The following is a 12,939-nucleotide window of genomic DNA, read 5'->3' as shown; positions in this document are numbered from 1 at the left end:
CACTCCTTTTCAAGTTCAATTGGAAGTTCAAGTTTATTTGTCATTCAACCATGCACATGTAACAGCTAAACAAAACAATGTTCCTCCGGAGCCAAGGTGAAAAACACAGAAGACAGTTACACACAGCACACATCACACAACACATATAGTTAAAAAAGCACATAGATACACAAAAATAAATAATAATGATAATAATAATATCAGTGCAAATCTCTGAGTGACATATCCGTCCTGAAGACTGATGGTGCAGGGGATATTGTCTCAGAGTGACGTTTCTCTAACAAGAGCGCAGCAGCTCTTTTTGAACTTTGATAAGGTGCACGACTACTGTCCTATTGTAATGCATGTTGAAGAAATGGAGTGAGAAAGAGACTCAAGCATGAAAATAAAGTTGGTGCTGATTAAAATGAGTGAGCTGCAAATTATTACAGCTTGCATTGGTCATCAGGGTGTAAACCTGCAAACAGACAGTGCAAACAACAGGAATTCTGCAGATGCTGGAAATTCAAGCAACACACATCAAAGTTGCTGGTGAACGCAGCAGGCCAAGCAGCATCTGTAGGAAGAGGTGCAGTTGACTTTTCAGGCCGAGACTCTTCGTCAGGACTAACTGAAGGAAGAGTGAGTAAGGGATTTGAAAGTTGGAGGGGGAGGGGGAGATCCAAAATGATAGGAGAAAGCAGGAGGGGGAGGGATGGAGCCAAGAGCTGGACAGGTGATTGGCAAAGGGGATACGAGAGGATCATGGGACAGGAGGTCCGGGAAGAAAGACAAGGGGGGGGGGACCCAGAGGATGGGCAAGAGGTATATTCAGAGGGACAGAGGGAGAAAAAGGAGAGTGAGAGAAAGAATGTGTGCATAAAAATAAATAACAGATGGGGTACGAGGGGGAGGTGGGGCCTAGCGGAAGTTAGAGAAGTCGATGTTCATGCCATCAGGTTGAAGGCTACCCAGACGGAATATAAGGTGTTGTTCCTCCAACCTGAGTGTGGCTTCATCTTTACAGTAGAGGAGGCCGTGGATAGACATGTCAGAATGGGAATGGGATGTGGAATTAAAATGTGTGGCCACTGGGAGATCCTGCTTTCTCTGGTGGACAGAGCGTAGATGTTCAGCAAAGCGGTCTCCCAGTCTGCGTCGGGTCTCGCCAATATATAAAAGGCCACATCGGGAGCACCGGACGCTGTATATCACCCCAGTCGACTCACAGGTGAAGTGTTGCCTCACCTGGAAGGACTGTTTGGGGCCCTGAATGGTGGTAAGGGAGGAAGTGTAAGGGCATGTGTAGCACTTGTTCTGCTTACACGGATAAGTGCCAGGAGGGAGATCAGTGGGGAGGGATGGGGGGGACGAATGGACAAGGGAGTTGTGTAGGGAGCGATCCCTGTGGAATGCAGAGAGAGAGGGGGAGGGAAAGATGTGCTTAGTGGTGGGATCCCGTTGGAGGTGGCGGAAGTTACGGAGAATAATATGTTGGACCCGGAGGCTGGTGGGGTGGTAGGTGAGGACCAGGGGAACCCTATTCCTAGTGGGGTGGCAGGAGGATGGAGTGAGAGCAGATGCAACTTTTCTCAGTACTAACATGTGCCTGTAACCCATAAATGTACATACATAGAATAAAATGTCTTGGAAACAAAACAGAAGGTGAACTTCATTATTGTAACTACAATCAGGGTAGTATATGGTGACATATATGTACTCTGATAATAAATTTAATTTGAATTTTAAACTTTGAAATGCCTCAATGACAAGGAGGAATATGGCACAATAGTCTTCACCTGCTGTGTGAGGATGTGAAGCAAAAACACTAGCGTCTGTTAGGAGCTCTTGACCTCTACAGGTCAGGGTTATCTGATGGGATTTGATTAGCCCGAGATAATTTCATTTACAGTGGTCCCACTTGTGAATCTGGTCCTTTTAAACCCAAATTTATTAATAGTCTGAGGGAATGAACTTGCTCGTTTTTTTTTTCTGCTGGAAAACAGGGAATTTTACATCGGAAGACAGTGAAAACAAACCTGATTCTGATTCTGAAAGGGGCTCTTTCCCTTTCTGAGGACATCCCAAAGCAATTCTCAGTGGATATGCTGAGAACTTCTGTGCTCTTTACTTGACTTACAAAACAGAATTTAAGGAAGTACCAATGGATACCTCATGTAAACAAATTGTTCCAACATCTGCCTGCATTGTTCCATCACTTAAGACCATAAGACCAGAAGACGATATTGCAGGAACATAATTAGGCCATTCAGCCCATCAATCTGTGCCACCATTCTATAATGGCTGATTTATTATCCACCTCAGCCCCATTCTTCACATAACCTTCGACACCCTTACTAGTCAAGAACCACCAACATCCACTTTAAATATTCACAATGACGTAGCCTCCACAGCCTTCTTTTTCAATGAATTCCACAGATTCACCACTCTGACTGAAGAAATTCCTTCTCATCTCTGTTCAAAAGGGATGTCATTGTATTGTAGCTGTGCCTTCTGGTCCGAGACTCCCCCATGATAAGAAACATCGTCTCCACATACACTCCATCCAGGCCTTTCACTATTCAAGAGGTTTCAATAAAATTTCCCCCTCATTCTTCTAAACTCCAGCAAGTACAGGCCCAGAGTCACCAAATGCTCCTCATGTGTTAACCTTTCTCATTCCTGGGACCATTCCCATGAATCTCCTCTGGACCCTCTCCAAATACAGCACATGCTTTCATAGCTAGGGTTTCCTAAACTGTTCAACATATTCCAAGTGCAGTCTGACCAATACCTTATAAAGCCTCAGTTCTTTGATAACTTTCCAAAAACCGACTGGAAAACATTTTATGATCCCATAGTTGCATTTACAGCTGTGCACAGAATTGGGATTAATTTTAAACACAAAGGTCAAAAGGCCTTTACTTCATGGAATTGTTATTGTTGTTCAGTGATCTTGCTGAAACAAAAATGGCTATTTGAAGATATTTTGCATCTCTGCACTTGTTCTCATCAGCATATTGCACCATGGTTGTTGAGAAGTTTTCCAAGAAGCGATGGGGCAATGCAGGAAGAGGGTGGAACAAATTGTTTATATATTGCATCTACTGGTACTTCTCTGTATCTTCTTTGGTAAGATAAATAAAGAAGACAGAAGTTCGAACCACATCTTTTGCTGAGGGTGAAAATTACACAGAGGACAGCAGTGACTGATGCAACAGAGTCAGCTCTCATACTATATCCCAATGTACAGAATTTAAGCAGATATACATTCATGGCTAATATACTGCACTGCTTTCCCCTGAAACAAATGTAACAAACCCAAAGTGATCCCCCAGGATCAATAAAGTATGACTATGACTATAAACAACCTAGAGATTCATCTTCTAGCAGACATCCACAAAACAAAATAACACAATAGAATCCATGACAAACAGCATACAACATAGGCTGACAAATGTCCAATGTGCAAAAGAGGATCAATCATGCAAATAATAAAAATATGTAAATAAATAATACATGGAACATGATCTCAGAGTCCCCGAAACTGAGTCCACAGCTGCAGAGTCAGTTCAGTGCAGAGGAGGGTGACACTGGTCCTGGCATAGGACCCAGGATCCTGCTCCTCCCTCTCGATGGTAGTACTGAGAAGAGAGGGAGATGGGTCAAATACAGGCATACAGGATGGGCTCAGGTGGGGGGATCGTGCTGGCACAGAGTAATGGGGCTGAACACCGGTTTATTTTCTAGATCCTATTGTAAACTTCTGCTGTTTCCACTGCACTACAATATCACCCACAATTTATTAATCATGCCACCTACATTACAATTGCAAATTATCAATATAGATGATAAATATCTGGTTAATAAATAAGAACGCTGATTCCGACAACACGCAACTGGTGATGAAGTCTGATGTTGTCAGAAAAACAACGTTCCACTACCAATCTGCTCCTTCCACCAAACCTATTCAGTATCCATCCTTCTGGCTTATCATGTGATCCCACATTACAGACCAGTCTACTATGTGAAACTTTCTCAAAGACGTTGCTGATCTCCGTGTGCTAACCTCTATTGTCATAAGACCGTAAGATATAGGAGCAGAGTAGGCCATTTGGCCCATCGAGTCTGCTCTGCCATGGGAAATAACTTTGCCATACCTAATCTGTTCAGGCCTTTTAACATTCGGAATGTTTCTATGAGATCCCTCCTCATTCTCCTGAACTCCAGGGAATACAGCCCAAGAGCTGCCAGATGTTCCTCATATAGTAACCCTTTCATTCCTGCAATCATTCTTGTGAATCTTCTCTGAACCCTCTCCCTGTCCTCATCAGTCCTTTTGGTCACCTCTTCACATAAACTCAGTCCATTTTTTTTGAGACACAATCTCTCAAGCACAAAACCATGTTGACAATCCAAAATCAGATCTAGCCTTTACAATTTCAGGTAGATCCTGTTTCACACAATCACCTCCAGTAAGTTACCCACCACTGATCTTATGCTCACCTGCCTGGAATGGGACTGGATCAGTAATCTATTGACTCAGAAATGTAGAAACACACCGAGACATTAGTAGGCAGTGATAATGATGACTCCAATCAAATAAAAATCATTACTTATGAAGAGCTGTGAGCACGTGATGAGGGACAATGCTGTTGTCTTCTAAGTTTAATGTGGAATTCAATTGTACCAATTGACAGCGGGTAGATTCCTTAGAATGCAGTGACAGCTTTAAATAAAACAACTTTTCACATTGTGTTCTTTATCAATTGTGCTTATTTTTGTGAGCAGCATTCTATCCAAAGTAACAAGTATTTTGTCCTCCTTTGCACTTAGGTCCTGGAAGTGACATTAAACTATCTAGAATCTGCTTGAGTGAATTTGATTTTACCTATCCATTTTCTGAAAAAATTCTCCCTCAGTTTCAGGTGCTTTATGGGCAGAAGATAAAGTAAGAGGAGTTGCGGGAAGAGCAATCACAATCGATTGTCACTATGCACCAATGTACCGTTCACACACAAAGTATTTGTGCCGCATGTGGGATCGCCAATGCACATTGTTAATGAATACAATTGGGACAAATGAGCAGTATGGAGGAATGACAATCAGAGATAACACATACCAGGGAATATTTACTGTTACTATGGAGAATCTTGTCTCTAATGATACAGGACTTTACAGATGTGGAATTACAACATCTGGCAATCATCCAGTGTATGACGTGCATCTACAAGTATCTGACGGTAGGTTTCTCTTTGATTGACTTGATGTCCCCACTGAAGTGTCTGATTCATATTTTCTCTGGGAAAGGTAAGGACAGCATGGATATCCTGAAGCTCCACAGCCATTCAGAGCACTGCAGGCTGTGGGCAGGAGTCGGGAAACTCCAGCCATGTTTCTTTCACTAAGTGTGGGGTCTGACCCACTGACTGGATACCAATTTCCAGTAGGAAACTCAGCATATTTTCCTGTCTTTGAACTGTATGAAATGTCAAAGATTTACATTCAGAAAAGTAGTAATCCAACAATAACAGGTCGATGAGAAGCAAGTGTTACTCAAGATCTAAATAACTTGAAAATCATAAAAAGGGAATCAGTTCTCAGCGCTAAACAGACTGTGTTCAGTCCTCCCAGGGCAGACTATTCCACATCCCATCCCTGTTTCATGGATCAGTCACCCCGTCCCTTATTCTGTGCTCTTTTTATCTGTCCCCATCAATGTGCTCCAATACTCCACCCCCCAGCACCCACTGACCATCCATTTCCCGGCAGCCAGACTCGCCATCAGACCGATTCCTGGTGGGAAATAGGGCAATGGAATTAGAGAGAACTTGGGACACAGTCCAGCACAAGAATGGACTCCATGACCCACCATGTCTGCACTGACCATGAAGTGATTCTAAGCTAATTCATGTGGTCCGGATCCCTCCAAACCTTCTCTTTTCATGTCCATGTCCAAAAGCACCTTATTGTCTCTGTTTCCACCAGCGGGTCTGACTGTGCATTCCACGCAGTCACCACCCGCAGTGTAAAACAAAACTTGTCTCGCAAACGTCCTTTAAACTTTCCCACGATCACCCTCAAACTATTATTATTAATACCATTATTTAATATTTCAACCCTGGAAAAAAGATTCCTATTATCTTCCCTATCTATACCTTCTATAACATTTTAGACTTCTCACAGATCTCTCCAACACTCCAGCAAAAACAATCTGAGTTTGTCCAACTTCTGCCCACAGCTAATACACTCCAATCCAGGCAATATTTATTCCTATATTTATAGATTGATTTAAATTGAGCTACAGCAGAGAATAGGCACTTCCGGCCCTTCGAGCTCTGCCCCTCAATCATGGCTGATTTGTTTATCTTTTCATCTCATGTTCCTGCCTTTTCCCTGTAACCTTTCACATCCATCAGTCATAGATACATTGTGAATTTATTCTTTATTTCAGGAAGTAGCCACGTTGGAAGAAAATATCATTTATACAGATCTACACCATGTTCAAAACGCTGAGGCAGCTGCCCAATTGGCTAACAATGAAAATTGAATTGTGTATGCAGACGTGAAATATAAAAGGTAATCAAGAGCAGTACACTCCGTTACTGATGAGGACAACGTTATCGATGCAGATATCAAATTTCAAAACCAACCCGCAAACCCCTAACAGAAAGCTTTCTCTCCTGGTACTGCACAGGAAACTTGTGTTGATTTTTAGGGAAATTGCTTACTTCAATCTACATTGTTTATTTCTCCATCCTTGACTTATTGTTGTATTATATATTTGGTGACCACTTTAGTAGGTACCTCCTGTACCTCATAAAGTGGCCACTGAATGTATGTTTGTAGGCTTCTGCTGCTGTAGCCCATCCATTTCAACATTTGATGTGCTGTGCATTGAGAGATGTACTTCTGCATACCACTGTTGTAACGCATGGTTATTTAAGTTACTGTTGTTGTCCTGTCAGCTTGAACCAGTCTGGCCATTGTCCTCTATCGGACCTCTGTTTATTTTCTGATCCTTAGGGTTCTTCTGGGGGTCAGGAATGATGAGCAATCTTAATTCTAATGATCACCTATTTTAAAGTACAAGCACACATACAAATACTCAGCAAACTAAATACAGAGTGGAGAAACATTGCAAAGAGGTAAATGAACAGCAAAGAATGTAAAGACAAGAAAATTGTGCCTCTGAAATACCCATCACTTTTATAGTTAAGGAAAATTTCTCAGATAAAGATAAACTAATTTATAGACTACATCATGTTGGTAATGTGCTAATACTTAGCCCAATGAAAAATGAGAAAGCTGATACACCGTTAGCTTAACTGCTATACCGCTTTCTGCCAATAAGTGCCAGTGAGTAGTGATGAATCACCACATACTGTGAAAAATACATGAGTTGTTGAAAAGTACAAATCTTCTATAAAAGTGTTATTTTAAAAAGCAGTGGTTTCCAACACCTCTGACCTCTCTCATTAGCAAACTTTTGCACTCACAGAACTGCCGCTCACTGGATGTTTTTTGTTCTGTAACATTTCTTCCACATTCCAATGTTTGATCTGAACAAGAACTGAATCTTTTGACCATGTCTGCATGCTTTTATGCAATGCATTTTTTGCATTGAGTTGCTGACTGGCTGATTGGCTGATCAGATATTTGCATTAACGATTTGGTGTATAGTTGTATCTAATAAAGTGGCCACTGAGTGTAATTCTTCTGCTTTAATCTAGCCACATAATAACTTTGTCAAGCTTATTCTGAAATGCTTCTTCCACACACGCTTCCCCCACCCCCAACACTTTTCCAGTTCCCCTTCATCAGCAAGTATAACCAACTGGCAATGAGGGTCTGAGTCTGGATCATCGATATGTTACTGCCCAATATACCGCTGGCATTTAGAGCAGCAATGAAGGTCCTCCATCTCTCATGATTTTCAGGGCTTCCTTCATCATGTCGGTAGCCTCCCCATGGTCTTCACTGCCATCAGCCATGCAAGTCCCGCTGGAGGCTCTGGAATACCATCGTACTCAGATGTAGAAGGAAACTTCATTGCTCTTTCCGTAACAATTTTGTTTCGCCAGTCAGTGTTCTTAGCCCTGAGCTGGATCCCCAAAACTGGAGGACCAGTGGACCACTGTGAGTCTGTCCTCCACACTTTAACCTGTTTGACATAGGTGACCCTATCAAGAGGCAAAGCATAATGCCTTGACTCCAGTCAACATAGCTCTTGGGGTCATTGTGGCACACATACCTACAAACCACAGCAAGGTTGTAGTCCTCTCGGAGGCTAGATCATTTCTACAAATGTCAAAACGCTCTTGTCCCTCATTCTGACTTCTACAATATCCACCCTGACACCCCACTCCCACCACCCCCTCTTCAATCATAATTTCTTTCAGGCATTTATCTTGTCCTAATTACATAGAGTTTTGGTAAAACTGCATCTGGACCACTTTGTACAAGTCTGGTTCTTCCCACCTAAGGAAGGATACACCTACAATGGATTGAGTACAGCAAAGATTTCCCAGAAAAATTCTTGGGGATTTGAATCTGTTATATAATGAGAGATTGCTGTATGAGACTGCTTGGAATTCTACTTTCTCAACTTAGAGGCAATCTCAGTGAAACAAAGAATATAGAATATAGGTCATACAGGGTATAACACAGGGAAAGGCCCTGTGGTTCACCCTGTCTGTGCTGACCATTATTCCAATCTAACTAATCCCATCTGCCCACACATGTTCTTACCTGTCCATGTGTCTGTTTAAATACCATTTCAATGTTGCTATTGTATCTGCTTCCACCACGTCCCTTGGTAGACCATTCCAGGTGCTATTTATACTCCCTGTGTATCAAAAAATGCCTCCTACATCTCCTTCAAAGTTTTCTACTGCTCGCCTAAATGTAAGTCCTTTGGTATTTTAGACTTTTACCATGACTATCTCCCCTATCTATACCTTCCATAGTTTTATACTCTTCCACTAGCTCACCCCTCAGGCTCTGACACTCCAACTTGTCCAAGCTCTCCATATAGCTATTATACACTAATCCAGGCCAAACCATGGTTAACCTCTATTGCACCAGCTCCGAAGCCTCCACATAATTTCTACAGTGTGAAGACCAAAACTACACTCAATTACTCCAAATGTTGATAAAGTTTTACACAGTTGCAACATGACTTCCCAACTTTCATACTCAATGGTAGCAAGCACGCCATACACTGCCTTTACTGCCCTGTTCACTTGCATTGTTACTTTCGGGAGCTGTGGACTTGCATGCCACAATCCCATTGTAGATCAGTGCTCCAAAGGGTCCTGCCAGTCACAACATAATTTTGTATTGCATTTGACCTCCCAAAATGTAACACCTCGTGCATGTGGGTCACTCAGTGGGAGAGCATTTTGAAGACAGTGATCACAATGCTATCTCCTTTACCATAGCATTGAAGAGGGATAGGAGCAGACAACTTAGGAAAATGTTTAAATGGAGTAAGAGAAAACATGAAGCTATCAGACAGGAACTTGGAAGCATAAATTGGGAACAAATGTTCTCAGGGATATGTACAGCAGAAATGTGGCAAATATTCGGGGGATATTTGCATGGCGTTCTACATAGGTATGTTCCAATGAGACAGGGAAAGGATGATAGGGTACAGGAGCCGTGGTGTACAAAGGCTGTTGATAATCTAGTCAAGAAGAAAAGAAAAGCTTACCAAAGGTTCCAAAAACTAGGTAATGATGGAGATCTAGAAAATTATAAGGCTAGCAGGAAGGAGCTTAAGAATGAAATTAGGAGAGCCAGAAGGGGCCATGAGAAGTCCCTGGCGAGCAGGATTAAGGAAAACCCCAAGGCATTCTACAAGTATATGAAGAGCAAGAGGATAAGACGTGAAAGAATAGGACCAATTAAGTATGACAGTGGAAAAACGTGTATGGAACCGGAGGAGGCAGCACAGGTACTTAATGAATACTTTGCTTCAGTATTCGCTATAGAATAGGACCTTGGCAATTGTAGGGATGACTTACAGCGGATTGAAAAACTTGAGCATATAGACATTAAGAAAGAGGATGTACTGGAGCTGTTGGAAAGCATCAAGTTGGATAAACTACTGGGACCAGAGGAGATATACCCCAGGCTACTGTGGGAGGCAAGGGAGGAGACTGCTGAGCTTCTGGCAATGATTTTTGCCTCATCAAAGGGAATGGGAGAGGTTCCCTAGGATTGGAGAGTTGCAGAAGGAGATGAGTTATTAATTTCAAACTTTCTGCATAATCGCTCAAAGAGTTGAACTGCACATGCATGTAACAAGAGCTGTATAACTCATCTCCTTCTACCTTAGGCCATGAGTTTGTCAATCACCCCTGCTGTGGACCACTTTCTGGAGGTCCAAGGCGCCGAGTTCTACAAAGAAGGGATCCATATGCTCCACGACTGCTGGACGAAGTATGTAAATGTAGGAGGGAACTATGTTGAAAAATAAATGTGCGAAGGGGCGCGAGACAGGGTTGCGCATGGTCACCACTACTCTTCGCATTATATCTAGAACCATTAGCTCAATACATCAGACGAAATAAAGATATCAGGGGAATTACTATTAAAGGGACAGAGCATAAATTGGCCTGTTACGTGGATGACATTTTGATCTATCTAGGGCAACCAACATACTCTTTACCTAAATTGATGCAATCCTAAATTGATAAAAGATCAACATAGATAAAACACAACTACTTTCATATAACTATAGCCCACCAAGAAAAATTGAAAGTAGATATCCTTGGGCATGGCAAACAGAGTCTATCAAATATTTGGGCATCATTATGCCAAAAGATTTGGCAAAATTATCAGAATGTAATTATCAGCCTATATATAAAAAAAAAATTAAGGAAGATATATCAACATGGAACCCAATTCCTTTTCTTGGTCTCAGTTCAAGGATTGAATCTATAAAAATGAATATACTGCCCAGACTACTATATCTCTTTCAGACCCTACCAATAAAGATTAACCAAAATCAATTCAATGAATGGAACAAGATGCTATCAAGGTATATATCGCAAGGTAAAAGGTCTAGGATTTGTCTCAAAACTTTGCAATTAGCCAAGGAAAAGGGGGGCGGGGGGATGAGGCCTACCTTCTCGTAGAGATTACTATTTTGCAGCACAGGTGAGAGGTGAGAGCTGGTGCAACCCATCATATAACGCTCAATGGAAAAACATTGAGGAGAGGATACTTTCCATCCCCATACAGACAATTTTGGCTGATAACAACCTACAAAGTTACATAAATAATATTGACAACCAGTGGGTGAAATGGACTCTTAAAATATGGAAAGCTATTATAAAAGAATATAAACTAGAGAGAGACACTGCAATTCTTAAATGGTGTGCATATGACTTGGATTTTACGCCAAATAAAGTGGATGCTAGATTTAAGGACTGGACAGCTAAAGGAATAAAAGCTGTTTGCAATGTAATGAAAGAAGGAACATTGTTCAGTTTGAAATGCTCAAAGAGAAACACTTATTAGAAAAACAAGACTTTTACCGGTATTTACAGATGTGACAGCATGTTAATAGGATGGTTAAAAATGTAACCAAGGCAAGTACATGTCTGATAGAGCTATTTAGAAAAGCATATAATTCAGACAATGGTAGTAAAATAATTTCAAGCGTGTCAAATCTTAAAACACATTTGACTTCATACATTAAAACAAAATGGGAGAAGGAAGGAGGGATAATAATATCTGAGGAAGTCTGGACAATAATATGGAGATATCAATGGAAGTCTACCAGTTCACAGAAATGGAGGGAGTTCGGGTGGAAAAACTTGATAAGATATTTTATTACACCCTCTCAGAAATCCCATTATGATAGTAACCTCCCCCCCCGCCCCGCCGTTTTCTGGAGAAATTGTGGAAATCAAAATGCAAACCATTATCATATTTTCTGGGAATGCCCCATTATCAAAGACTATTGAAGCGGAATACATAATGCCCTACAAGACATCTTTAAATGTGAAATACTCTTGGAGAGTAAGACCATATATTTTGGGTATGTACCTCAAGAATAGTGGAAAAGAGATAAATATTCAATGAATGTACTGCTGGTGGCTAGTAAAAAGACACTTACAAGGAAATGGTTATCACAGGAGAGCCCAATTTTAAATGTATGGATGGAAATTATGATGGACATTTACAAAATGGAGAAGACAGCAGCATCTGTTAATCATAAGTTGGAACAATTTTATTCAAACTGGAAAAAATGGTTTAACTACATAACACCTCATAGGCCTGATTTTATTCTCACAAGTCAATGAATATGTTGTAAAAAAAGATCACTGCCTACTTTGTACATAGATTTCTTCTTTCAATTGTTCTTTCTTTCCTCTCCTTTCTATAAGTGTATACCTCAGATAAATATAATGTGGAGATATGTGACAATTATGATTATATGATATATATGTACAGTATCTGAAATACATCTTATGGAAATGTTTGATGATGAAATTCAATAAAAAATAAATTACAAAAAAAAAATGTGCTAGGTTTTCTAAAATTGACTCCTACCTTAGGCCAGGGAACTTATCAATCACCCCTCGTATTGTCGTCTTTTTGTTTACAAAGTATGAAACATCACTGTACTGATGTTTGAAGAGAGCAGAAGTAGGTTCTCTAGATCTGCTGTGTTGAATAAATTTCTTTCGTATCTCACACGTTCAGTTTCCATGTGGTTCAGTTCAGCACTCACAACGATCTCGTAGAGTTACAGAGCAACACAGCGTGGATAAAGGCCTTTCCGCCCAGCCTGTCCATGCTGACCACAGGAACCCCCCAGCAGGGCCCATTTCAGGTAGGAGAAGTCTAGTGAACACACACCAGTGCACAGCGAGGGATCAGCAGTGGAAAGGATGAGCAGTTTCAAGTTCCTCAGTGCCAACATTTCTGAAGATCTATCCTGGG

The 12,939-nt window shown here is 41.2% G+C and overlaps 1 pseudogene; it reads left to right on the top strand.

Annotated features, from left to right (window-relative positions):
• Window positions 1-12,939, top strand: part of LOC140209401 (uncharacterized) — a 75,646-nt pseudogene that overhangs the window by 50,597 nt on the left and 12,110 nt on the right.

This window comes from Mobula birostris, chromosome 14 (genome assembly GCF_030028105.1).
Source record: "Mobula birostris isolate sMobBir1 chromosome 14, sMobBir1.hap1, whole genome shotgun sequence".
Lineage (NCBI taxonomy): Eukaryota > Metazoa > Chordata > Chondrichthyes > Myliobatiformes > Myliobatidae > Mobula > Mobula birostris.
This window is presented reverse-complemented; position numbering and strand designations above follow the sequence as displayed.